The following is a 13,611-nucleotide window of genomic DNA, read 5'->3' as shown; positions in this document are numbered from 1 at the left end:
CACATACTTGGATTGGTCTTGTAGCATTTCATCTGTGGATTAGATGTTGCTGGCACGTTGGCATGCATCGCATGAGCGAACCATTTCATGCTCTTCTCGGTAAATGGTAGGCCAATAGAAGTTGGCCTCGAATTATTTCTTTGATGTTATTGTGGCTCCATGATAACCTCCTGTTGGACCTTCATGAAAATGTTTTAGAATCTTGCGTGATTCTTCTCCATGTATGCACCTTCGAATGATATGATAATCTCCTATGGGTAATAATTAGGGATCTTCCCAAATGTAATATTTGACATCAGAGAAGAATTTCTTTCTCTGTTGAAAGGTCATCCCTTTGATAATGATTCTGCTGGCTTTGTAATTTGCGATGTCTACAAACCAAGTATGATATTCTTTATGAGTCTGGATATGCATAAGATATTTGTGGGCGAAGTTCTCATTTATATGGGCCCCCGCTACTTCTTGTGAAGCTGGGCATTCCAGAAGAGAAAGATGATCGGCTGCAAGATTTTCAGCACCCTTCTTATCCTTGATTTCGATGTAGAATTCTTACAGAAGTAAAATCCATCAGATCAGATGGGGTTTAGCATCTTGTTTGCTGAATAGATACTTAATCACCGCATGATCAGTGTAGACGACAGTTGTTTAGGTTAAAAATCGGGCTAAGGATCAATGAACCAAATTTGTATGTGAGGATTGGTGCTCAAATGAATTAGTGCAATCAAAGTAACAATGATAGACAATGAACACGAAGATTTATACGAGGAAAAGCCCTTGGTAACTAGTATCCCGCCGTAATAAAAACCTCGGGTAGTGAAAACTATCACTACCAATTATATTAAACTCAAAAGAATTACAAGAGATGGAATCAAGGCTGATCGTGATTACAGAGTATTTTTGCTAAGAGTTCTAAGTGTGCTGTATGTTGTGTGTTATGATCAACCATGACTCAGTATAAATAAACAAGGTTACAACGGCTACTAACTAATTTAGCTATTATCTCGGCCACATTTTGTTTACTAATTCTTCATGGCCGTTTCAGAGCGTGGACAGCAAGGAAGACCTGGTAAAATATCCCATCCTTAAAAATAAGAATTCCAGTAAGCACGTGTTTTACCTGCAAAAATAGATTAGAATATAACTGAAGTCGACTGTTGAGGATCTTTGATCCACCAAGAATCCTTAGTCCTGGAAACAATTGCCAAAAATAGCTGATCCTCGAGGATCAAGAATCCTGGTCCCAACAATTGCCCCCAAACATGATAGGTGTGAATGGGGTACAGCTGTCATGTTTATCCCGATGCGTTTTTGAATCGGACCGTTAGCGATAATGTGACGTGACCGTCGCCTGCAAGTGTGTCATTATCCCTAATAAAGAGGTCCTTAACCTTATAACTCCTCCTTTATCATATTCAAATTCAATATCTGGCGACCACAATCCTCAGGTATTCACCATTTTTCTCTCAAGTTTTTCCTTTAATATTTTTTCGCCTTTCCGACATTTTTAATCATGCCGAAGAAAAACTTGAAAGCCACTTATTTTTCGAACCCTAGGGAAGTTGTTCTTGAACATAGCCCCAAGATCTTCTCAAAGACCCTTCATCCAAAGTCTGTAAGTTTACAGACGAGGAGATTGAGAGTATTTCCAGTTGTTTTCCCGAGGGAACTGTTTTTAGACCCTATGATCCTTAGGTTAGAAGCGATTACATCTCCAGTGACTGGGTTTGTTTTCCAGCACTCCCTTTCCTACTCGGCTTCTCTTATCCTTTCCCTGATCTCACAAAAACCCTTTTTTCGTTTACCGGTATGAGCTATATCTAGGCTTGCCGATGATATGGAGAACCTTGCACAACATTGAGAGACTGATTGAAGAAAGAGACCTTGATTTCAATATCTCAGCATTATCTTATCTGTACTCCTTAGTCACCCATGGATCCAGCAGATTTGTGTTTAAGAGCAAACCATTCCAACCTCTCCCAGTCACCAAAACCACGCATAATGACCAAAGTTGGAAAAACCAATTCTTCTTCGTTCTGAGAGACTCCATTCCAAATGGGAATCAGCTACCAACCAGATGGATCCTTAAGGGTAGGATAGTGGATCCTGAGGATAGAGGATCCTGATATAATTGGTTGGTTAACTGTAGGTTTGTTGATTCTTGTGCACTGTCAACTTCTCAGATCTTGCTACTGACCCGTATGGTGTTGAAAAGGCAAAGGTGTTCCTGTCGCTGGATCCTTTTGATAGGACCTTCAAGACAGTTGCTGAAGAGGTAAGCAATTCCTGCCAGTTCCTCAGAAACGATGTCAAGTAAGTTAGAATTTATCCCTCAATTGTAAGTTTAGTAAATAAGAAAAAATAACAGATAATAAATAACTTATCTTTTCTCGGGCAGGCGCACAGAAGTCATCATCCAAGCCTTCTAGGAGTTTGCTAGGTCAGTTCCAGCTGGAAGATGTCGACAGTCTCATCTCCTCCCGTTCCTCCGAGAAGAAACCCATGAAAGTTCTAGCCTCGCATCGCCAAATACCATGACTACCTGTTCCAAGGCCAGCATGAAAAGAAAAGGAGATCCTGACATGGAGATCCACAGTGCCCAGCATGTCTTTGATTAGCTCTCAGAGGTAGGGATCTTTTATCCTTAGTCATAAACTTTTCAGTTGTATTTTTAACTTGTAAACTTCTTACAAGCTGTGGCTAGTTTCAAGGCTTTATACGAAGAAAACGTGGCCAGCATAGAGAAGGAACTCGCCAAATACCATGCCGGGATATCCTTAAAGGACAAGCTGATCATGGAGCTGCAGACTGAAAAGGGCACCTTGGAGGATAAGCTGGCTCTCGCTGACATCCAGGCTCAGGAGCAAGTGGTCGAAGTCACCGAGTGGGCCAAAGTGTGGGCTAGCAAGGCGATGTTAACGGCCAGGATCAAGATCGCTGAAGAGGCCGAGGACACTGCATTTGATAGGTCTAACTGGAATGTAGCTTTATGGAAGAAGACACTGGCTGGGTTTGGTGATGAAGGTGAGGATACTGGAGGCGACAAGGGAGATGAAGATGCTGGGACGAGCGAAACAAAAGAGGATTCTCTAGAGGTCAAGGGTGCCGGTGAAGGTGATGGGGGTGAAGCAAAGTAGTAGGTGATGACAATGGGCGATGAAGGATATGAAGACAAGGCCGGAGCCCATTTTTTTATTAAGTCTTTATGGTTTTTGTTGATGTTTTATGGACAATAGTAATCGTAATCCTCAGGATCAATGATCCTTAAGACAATTCTGAAAGGTGGTTAAGGTGGAGGGATCCTCTGTTTTGGGGATGAAACCTTAATCGCCTTTCTTTTCTTTTGTTTCCGTATGGACATATGTTAAGTTTGATGTAACCTGATCCGGGTGGATGGTCCACGTTTTGCTGCTGAAGCCCGGATCACCTTCTTATCTTGCCTATGATAGTATAACTCTTTTGATTTCTTCTTTATAACTTGTGTCGCTAGGATAGAGGATTCTCAATCCTTAGAACTTTTTCCTTTAAGATATTTTCCTGTTATAATAAATCATCAAAAGAAAATATAATAGTTAGAAAAGCTGGATTAAAATCCAATTACCTTGGGGACAAGCCCAACAAATCGTGGGGACAAGCCCAATTAAACGTGGGGACAAGACCAATTAAACGTGGGGACAAGCCCAATAAATACAAGCGACGAGCCGATCCTTGGCGTTGGCCCAAATTTACGCGGTGATGAGGCTAACCCAGCGTTGACCTTAACTTGTGTATATGGTACGTCTACCATTTAATTCGTAGGATCCAAGATATGATTTTTAGCCATGAAATTGTCAGCCACGTATAGTGCACTGGTCCCACAGCCTCCAATCATACCCGGATAATCGTGCGCTCCAGGCGAGGGTGTAGAAACCTTAATTCGGGAGATAAGGTGAAAACCTTATAAACCTGGCGATAAGGCCGATTAAACTTAGGAGAGAGTTGGCCAACCCGTTTTTTCCACTTGAGGGCCCTATAGCTCGGCAGTTCTGCAACTTGACATGTTTGAAAGAACAAGAATCTAACATAACATATATAAACATAAAGTAAAATGTTCCAAGTAATGGACTGAGGCAAATGATTAGGATCTAGGATCCTGATCAACAAAAATACTTTTTAAGATGAATCGCATTCCAAGTCCTTGGGATCGTGTCTCCTTCCATATTCATCAAACGATATGCCCCCTTTCCAGCTTCGGCTTCAATCAAATAAGGGCCCTCCCATTTCAGTGCTAACTTCCCATCAGCGGAATTAGTTGTATTCTGGTATTCTTGTTGTATGCACCAGCCATCTTTTGTTGATAGGCGGCCATTCTGAATCTTGCTTGATCTCTAAGTTCTTCCACAGTATCTAGATCGTGGTGAAGATTCTCGTCATTTCTCTGAGGATCAAGGATGCTCGTCCTGGCTGTTGGATACACCATTTCTGTGAGGATCACTGCCTCAGCTCCAAAGACTAGAGAGAACAGCGTCTGTCCTGTGGCATTCTTTGGAGTAGTCCTCTTTTCCTAAAGCACATAGGGTAGTTATTCAGCCCATTTGCCTTTCTTTGCTCCAAGCTTTTTCTTCAGATTGTTGATGATGATCTTGTTACTTGATTCTGCTTGGCCATTCGCTTGTGGATGGACTGGTGTCGAAGTGATCATCTTGATTCCCCAACTGTCACAAAAGTTAGTAGTTCTTTTCCCAAAAAATTGGGAACCATTATCACAAATAATTTCAGAAGGAATTCCAAATATGGTTATAATGTTACACTTGATAAAAGATATAACTTCCTTTTCCCTAACTTGAGGGAAAGCCTCAGCTTCGATCCATTTAGAGAAATAGTCTGTCATTGCTAACATGAAGACTCTTCCACTTGGAGCTGCAGGGAGCTTACCCACTATATCCATTCCCCATTTCATGAATGGCCACGAAGAGACGATAGGATATAGGGGTTCTCCCTGTTGATGTAGAATGTTGTCGTGCCTCTGACTAGCATCACACTTCCTGGAGTATTCCATAGCATCCTTTTTCATAGTAGGCCAGAAATACCCGGTTCTTAGAATCCTGGAGAATAATGCTCTACCCCCTGTATGGTTGCCACAATCTCCTTCATGGAAATCCTTTTGCACTTCTTGGATCTCGGATCCTTCGATGCACCTTAAATACGGACCTGCAAGGGATTTCTTATATAGCATATTATGTACAATAGTATATTGTGATACCTTTGCCTTGAAGGCTTTGCGATTCTCTTCTTTTGGGATTTCTCCATCTTGAATATACTTCAATATCGGAAGGATCCAGGATGAGTGATCAAGAGAATGATCCTTAGGATCCGTATGTTGACTCCCATCTATTTCCATTGCTTGGCATTCCTCAATTGTAGGGGATAGGACGTGGATGATAGGGATTTTTATGTTCTCCGGGAGCTTCAAAGCTGAAGCTAGGTTTGCTAAGGCATCGGCCCCAGCATTTTCTTCTCTTGGTACCTGCGTAATTGTAAAATAATCGAAGGATCCTGCAAGATCCTTTACTATATCTAAATATTTAATTAGTTTCTCACCTTTGACTGCATATGAGCCATTAAAATGATTAGCAATTAATAATGAATCTACAAAAATTTGAAGATACATGATTCTCATACCTTTGGCTAGTTGTATACCTGCGATAAGTGCCTCATATCTTGCCTCGTTGTTAATGGCCTGGAATTCACAAGCTATTATGTCCCCCTGTGGCGATTTCAGTAGTATTCCCAATCCTGTTCCTTTGATATTTGAGGCTCCATCAGTGAAGAGTGTCTAAGGTTCCTTGGTTTCTTCGAGCTGTTGAACTTCAAGATTGGCTTGGTCTTCTAAATCGCTACTGAAATCAGCCACAAAGTCCGCTAGTGCCTGTGACTTAATTGCATTTCTAGGTTCATATTCAATATCATATGCACTCAATTTTACAGCCCATTTGGCCATTCTATCTGACATTTCTGGTTTTTTAAGAACATTTTTTATAGGATAATTAGTTTTTACAACAATAGTATGAGTTTCAAAATAATGTCTTAACTTAGTTGAAGCCATGATTAGAGCAAGAATAAGTTTTTCCAAATGAGAGTACCTGGATTCGGCATCGAGGAGACTTTTACTCACATAATAAACAGGGATGTTGGTTACCTTCGTGATCCTTTACCAAGACTGCACTTAAGGCAGTTAGGGAAACGGCTAAATAAAGGATCAACGGTTCTCTATTCACAGGCTTCATCAAAGCTGGGGCTGAGGATAAGTAATCCTTCAGAGCGGTGAGAGCAGCTTCATGTTTCTCCGTCCACTCGAATTTCTTGTTTTTCCTCAGGATGTCAAAAAAAATCTTTACATCTTTCTAAAGATTTTGATATGAACCTGTTGAGTGTTGCCACTCATAAGAAGAGTCTTTGTACCTCTTTGACATTTGTTGGAGATTTGAGGTTCATGATGGCTTGGATTTGCTCTGGACTTGCTTCTATCTCCCTTTTGGTTACCAAATACCCCAGGAACTTTCCGGCTTTGACACCAAATACACATTTAGCAGGATTTAGCTTCATGTTGCATTTGTCAAGGATGTCAAAAGCTACTTCTAAATCCTTAAGGTGATTCTCCGCCTTCTTTGACTTTACCACCATGTCGTCGATGTAGACTTCCATGGTTTCTCCCAACTGTTTCTTGAACATCATGTTGACTAGTCTTTGATATGTAGCACCTGCATTTCTAATACCAAATGGCATAGCAATATAACAATATATTCCCGTAGGGGTTGTAAATGTTGTGTCCTCTTGATCAGATGGTTCCATCTGGATTTTTTGAAATCCCGACGAAGCATCCATAAAGGTCAACATTTCGTGCCCTGCGGTAGCATCCACCATGGAGTCCATGTGGGGAAGAGGGAAAGGATCCTTGGGACATGCCTTATTTAAGTCAGTAAAATCAACACATACCCTCCACTTTCCGTTTTTCTTTTGAACTACAACCACATTGGCTAACCATTTTGGATATTTTACTTCTCTAATCATACCTGCCTTTAGTAGTTTCTGTACCTCTTCTTGGATGACCGCGTTTCTTTCAAGAGCGAATTTCCTTCTCTTTTGGTGAATAGGCCGGAAAAAAAGGATCAATTCCAAGTTTATGGATTATTACATCTTTAGAAATACCTGTCATATCTTCGTGCTTCCACGTGAAGGTCGACTTTCTTTGGTATAAGAAGGATACTAGATCCTTTTCAATGGATTCTTGTATTTCAACACCTATTAAGACTTTGCCGTCAGGATCCTATGGATGCAAGACCACTTCCTTAGAGTCTTGTTCCCTAGTCTCCATGACATTTCTTCTCGCTTTCTTTAATTACTATGCTTCTCTCAGCTTTTTTGTAGGCTTCATGAAAGAAGTGTAGCAGTCTTTAGCGTCTTGCTGGTTGCTCTCGATCTTTGCTACGGGGTAGGGAGTTTCACACACTGGTGGTAGGTAGAGGGAACCGCCTTCATTTCGTGTATCCATGGCCTGCCAAGAATAACATTGTAACAAGACAAGGAATCTATAACACAAAATTTTTTAACAGAATTTACTCCCTCTATATATATGGGTAATTTGATGTCCCCCAATGTGTTCTTCGTTTCTCCACTGAATCCCACAAGAACCGAAGATCATGGGACAATTTCTGACTCTGGGATATTCATCCTTCTAAGTACTTCTAGTTGGATGATATTAACTGAACTTCCTCCATCAATGAGTATCCTTCGTACATAATGGTTAGAAATAAATAAAGTAATGACTAAACCGTCATGGTGAGGATCCTGAACGTTGATTCGATCATCCTCATCGAAGGAGATAATTCTTTGCTCGGTTGTTGTAGAAGTCCTGATCGGCCTTTCGCCATTCTCCAGTTTGCATTCTTTGGCGTACTCTTTGCAGTTGAGTATGATGGTCCACAAATGTCGGATCCTCCAAAGATCATGTTGATAACTTGAGCGTCAGGGGGAGGTGGAGCAGCCTTTTCTGGAACTGGATCAGGATCCTGGTTCCTGGTCTTTTTTCTTCCGAACAACTCCTTGAGATAACCCTTGCTGAGGAGATAGCTTATTTCCTTTCTCAAGGCTATGCAATCCTCTGTTATATGGCCAAAGTCTTCGTGAAAGGCACACCATTTCGATTTGTCTTTGGGGGGTGGTGCCCTCTCATTTTTCCTTGGCCATCTTGTTTTGTCGCCCAAGTTCCTAACAGCCAGCATCATTCCTCCCATATCTACGGAGAAGCAATAATCAGATATTCGTGGACAATCTTCGTCGTCCTCCTCCTCTTCTACAGCGTTGATCTTTTAGCCATTTGGTTTGTTGTATGGCTTAGAGTCGCTGTTCCTGAAGTAGGATCCTTGTTTCTTGTCTTGAGACTCCTTTTTCACCGGAGTTCTTAGTTGATCTTGTGTTCTTTGATCCTCTTCCAACCTGATGAATCTTAAAGCTCTGTTTCGCACTTCATCTAAATTCCTGCAAGGGGTCATCACAAGATCTTGATAAAATGGAGAGTCCTTTTGTAACCCCATTTTGAATGCCTCAACATCTGTCGAGATATCCAAATTTGGAATTTCCAAAGCCTCTCTTCAAAACCTTGTAAGGAACTGCCTAAGAGGTTCCCCACGAGGTTGGACAACTCTATATAAATCACTAGTAAATTTTTCAAAGGATCTACTGCATGAAAATTAACTATTAAATAGATTAATTAGATGGGAAAAGGAAGTAATAGAGTAAGGAGAAAGACTTAGCGGCCATTTAAGGGCGGATCCAATGAGGGTTGAGCCAAAGCCCTTACACATGCAAGCTTCCTTCAACCTATCTGGAATCGGGTTGATTTCCATTATTTCGCGTTATAAGTCTACATGTTCCTCAGGATCCGTGGATCCATCATATAACTTCATACTAGGGGCAGTAAAGCGCTTTGGTATCTTGGCATCACAAATTGGAGGAGCAAACCTGGATATGTTGTGGCTTCCTGCTGGTACTTCGGGAATAGGTTTGATGACTCCAGGCACACTCGATATCATGTCCTTGAGCGTTTGTAGCTCACGGGCTATGGTTTGGTTGATCCCAGTGTCCTGCATACCAGCATGATTAGCACCGAAAGATAAATTATCATAAATGTTACCTCTCGTGTGATCAAAAGATCTAGCTCCATAGCTGCGTCCGGGGCACACTGTTTCAACATCAACAGTTGGTCCAGCAGAAGCAGCGGTTTGCATGGGTATGAAGTCGCCTTCATGGACCTCCAATAGCCTGGACCGGGGTTCCTTTAGAGGTTCTTCTCCATAAGGATAGTAGGATTCTGGACGCCGATGGATGATGGATTCTGTTTGGAAACCCAAGGATCCTGGTTGAAAGACTGAGGATCCTTGAAGTTGTTGGTTGGAGGATCCTTGACGGAATCCTAAGGGTTCAGGTTGGAATGCTGAGGATCATTGCAAATGATGATTGAAAGATCTTAAAGGTTGACCCAATGATCCTTGTTGAAGGATAGAGGATCCTTGGCGAATATTGGTCAGAGAATTTTTTCTAGGAGAGGTCCGAGGATCCTTGCTGAGGATAAATGGATGCTGGGCACCTTTGGTCCGGGAAATCCGGAGTGCTGAAATCAAGCATCCTCGGCATAATGGGGCTTGTGTTTTTAGCGGCCTTCTTGGTCCTTCTGATTTCCTCGATCTTGTAGAGGATCCTCCAATTAATCTTGTTCTGCTGCTCCATATAGCTCTTCAACTGTGAACACAAAACAAAGACATCATTGTTAGCAGTTATCGTTTGGGAGACAGTAGTGGATTTTGATCCGGAGAAAACAGCAGTCTCCTTCTTCTGAGCAACAGTTACTGGCTTTTGTGGCTTTGTAGAGCCAGGAAGCGATGGCAAAGTCACTAGAGCCGGGACACTCAAAGCAGCAGTTGTGGGAATAGCTTTTCCCTGGGAGGCCATTGAGTGAGTGTTAATAAAGGATTGAATAGAGGTAAGGATTTTTTGTGATTAAAGCACCAGAAGCCCCACGGTGGGCGCCAAACTATTTTGGTTAAAAATCGGGCTAAGGATCAATGAACCAAATTTGTACGTGAGGATTGGTGCTCAAATGAATTAGTGCAATCAAAGTAACAATGATAGACGATGAACACGAAGATTTATACAAGGAAAAGCCCTTGGTAACTAGTATCCCGCCGTAATAAAAACCTCGGGTAGTGAAAACTATCACTACCAATTATATTAAACTCAAAAGAATTACAAGAGATGGAATCAAAGCTGATCGTGATTACAGAGTATTTTTGCTAAGAGTTCTAAGTGTGCTGTATGTTGTTTGTTATGATCAGCCATGACTCAGTATAAATAAACAAGGTTACAACGGCTACTAACTAATTTATCTGTTATCTCGGCCACATTTTGTTTACTAATTCTTCATGGCAGATTCAGAGCGTGGACAGCAAGGAAGACCTGGTAAAATATCCCATCCGTAAAAATAGGAATTCCAGTAAGCACGTGTTTTACCTGCAAAAATAGATTAGAATATAACTGAAGTTGACTGTTGAGGATCATTGATCCACCAAGAATCCTTAGTCCTGGAAACAGTTGCCAAAAATAGCTGATCCTCAAGGATCAAGAATCCTGGTCCCAACAACAGTTTTTGAAAGAACCATATAAGAACGGAATTTATTGAAAGAGAATACTATGGTAAGAAGCTCCTTCTAGGTAGTTGTGTAATTCCCCTGTGCATCACTGAAGGTTTTGATGGCGTAGTAGATCGAATGAAAGTGCTTATCTTTTCTTTGTCCTAAAACTGTTCCAACTACGAAGTCACTTGCATCACACGTGAATTCAAATGGCAGTGTCCAGTCGGGTGCTACAATAATCAGAGCACCTTTAAGCTTATCTTTTAGAATTTGGAATGCATTCAGCATTCTTAGAAGAAGATGAATGGAGCGTCCTTTTCAAGAAGTTGTGTCATTGGCCGGGCTATTTTTGAAAAGTTTTTTATAAAACAGCAATAAAAGCCCGCATGGCCAAGGAAACTTTGAATAGATTTAACAAATGTGGGTGGTGGAAATTTTGAAATGGTTTCAACTTTAGCTCTATCCACCTCTAGTCCTTTTGATAGATCTTGTGTTCAAGAACAACGCCTTCTTTAACCATAAAGCATTTTTCCCAGTTTAAAACAAGGTTGGATTCCTTACATCGTGCTAACATCCTTTTTAAATTTTCAAGACATATATTGGAGGAATCACCGAAGATGGAGAAGTCATACATGATGACTTCCATTAAATCCTCAATCTTGTCATGAAAGATAGCTACCTTGCAGTATTGAAAAGTAGCTTTAGCATTACACAGCCCAAAGGGCATTCATCGGTGAACAAATGTGCCATTGGGGCATGTGTATGTTATTTCTCCTGATCTTCAGGTGATTTTGGAACTTAAAAATAGCCAGAGAATACGTCAAGAAAACAGTAGTAAATCTTTTCAGATACACGCTCGAAAATTTGATCAATGAAAGGGAGAGCAAAGTGTTCTTTCCTAGTGGCATCGTTGAGTTTGCGATAGTCGATGCAAACTCACCATCTCATGACGGTTCTCATAGGAATCACCTCATTCTTGTCGTTCGTTACCACCATTATTCCTCCTTTCTTCAGGAATACTTGAACAACACTTACCCATGGAGAATTGGTTATGGGATAAATCAATCCCGCATCAAGCAGTTTTAGAACTTCCTTCTTCACCATGTCTTGCATGTTTGGATTTAGTCGTCTCTGGTGCTGCACTACGGGTTTGAAGTCTTCTTCTATTAGAATCTTGTGAGTGCAAAATGACCGGTTGATGCCTTTGATATTAATGATTTTCCAAGCAATGGCCTTCTTATGAGATTTGATAAATTCGAGTAGTTTTTCTTTCTCGTTGATTGAAAGGTCAAAAAAAAATTGATGACAGACAAATGAGAATTACCTTTAAGGAAAGCGTACTCGAGGTGTTTGGGTAGTTCTTTGATTCTAGAGTAGGCGGTTTTTTGATAGAAGGTTTAACTATAGGTTCTAGATCTATTTTTACCGTTTTGAATGTCTCCCGTGAGTTGCTTTGTTCTTCTTCCTCCTTTGGGCCAACAACTTGATTCTCTTATATGACCGTATGTGCCTTCTCCTCAAGCAGTTGGGTGTCACATGCATATTGTTCAGTTGTTTCACGTAGATGACAACTCACTATTGTTTCTCACGTCTTTAAGAAGTATGCTGAATCATCAGTGTATTGCGGATGTTTCATAGATTTTCCTTTGTCGAAAGTTAACTCCTCATATTCTACCCTAAGAGTAAATTTGCTTGTGCAAACATCTATCAGTGCTCTAGCGGTAGCTATGACTGGTCTTCCTAGAGTAAGGGGGTACATAATTATCTTTATCCATGTCTAAAATTACGAAGTCAACTGGAAAGACAAATTTGTCGATTTTGTCAAACATGTTCTCAACTATGCCCCTTGGGTATTTCATTAACATGTCGGTTAGCTGAATGCTCATGCAGGTTGGAGTAGGTTCTCCAAGTCTTAGCTTGGAGAAGACCATATAGGGCATTAAGTTGATGCTAGCTCCAAGATCAGCTAAGGCCTTGCTGACAAACAAGTTTCTTATTATTTTGATACTTAAAAAACGGTTCTGGACTCTCTCTCTCTCTCTCTCATCAGGAAAAAGGTCTGGCTTCTACACGGCTCTAGAAGTATTCGAACGCATTGAAATATCCAAGCAATCACGAGTCCATGGGCGGGCAATTGAGACCAACGATTTCTAAGTGTCGATCAAATCGTATCGAAAAAAAATCTAAATGGTTACGAACTATATCAAAATATTTTGGCTTTCCTGTCTTTAATCGTTATTTCCACCAACCTTTTTTTCTGTCCATTTCTTTCATCATGGCTAGCCTAATATGCTTCCAGTTTTTTTGACTCATGCCTAAACCCACATTGATTACCCGAAAACCACAGTTACCATCCGACTTTACATCTGTGATTCTTGAGATATACGGGTAAGACTAGGTGGGAATGACCTTCTTATATCGTTGTAGTGTTTAACTGTCCTTTGAATCACACATTAAAGGAAAACCAATGTCGGGTCCCGTATCTTGTTTAATATATAAATGTTTTGATGGTTTAAGAGGGGAGATCTTAAACGCTGGCTGGGACTGTAACTGCAAATGCGAGAAGCATGAGGGGGTTTCATTTGTGTTCAGTGGCGATGAAGGGGTATACGAGGAAGGGATATGCGAGTTTTGTCTCGCGGGCTTCGGTTTTTTTGCTTGTTGGTTTAGACTTGGACGCCCTTGAGGTGTAACATTTTAGGTTTTTTTTATTTCATTTCTTGTCTTTGTGTTTTATACCGACCTGTTTTAAATTTTTTATTTTCATGAATGATTAATTTTTTATTATGATATTTATCATCAATTTGTGTTTTTTAAGTTACAACCTCAATTTCAACACATTATTATTATTATTATTATTATTATTATTATTATTATTATTATTATTATTATTATTATTGAATCATAATAAAATTATTTATTCCAAGTTATTAACATTATACTCATA

The sequence above is a fragment of the Bidens hawaiensis genome, unplaced genomic scaffold (genome assembly GCF_021521415.1).
Source record: "Bidens hawaiensis isolate Kalapana, Puna unplaced genomic scaffold, B.hawaiensis_p1.1 tig00028284_1, whole genome shotgun sequence".
NCBI lineage: Eukaryota > Viridiplantae > Streptophyta > Magnoliopsida > Asterales > Asteraceae > Bidens > Bidens hawaiensis.
The sequence above is the reverse complement of the archived record's forward strand: the minus strand, read 5'-3'. Positions refer to the sequence as shown.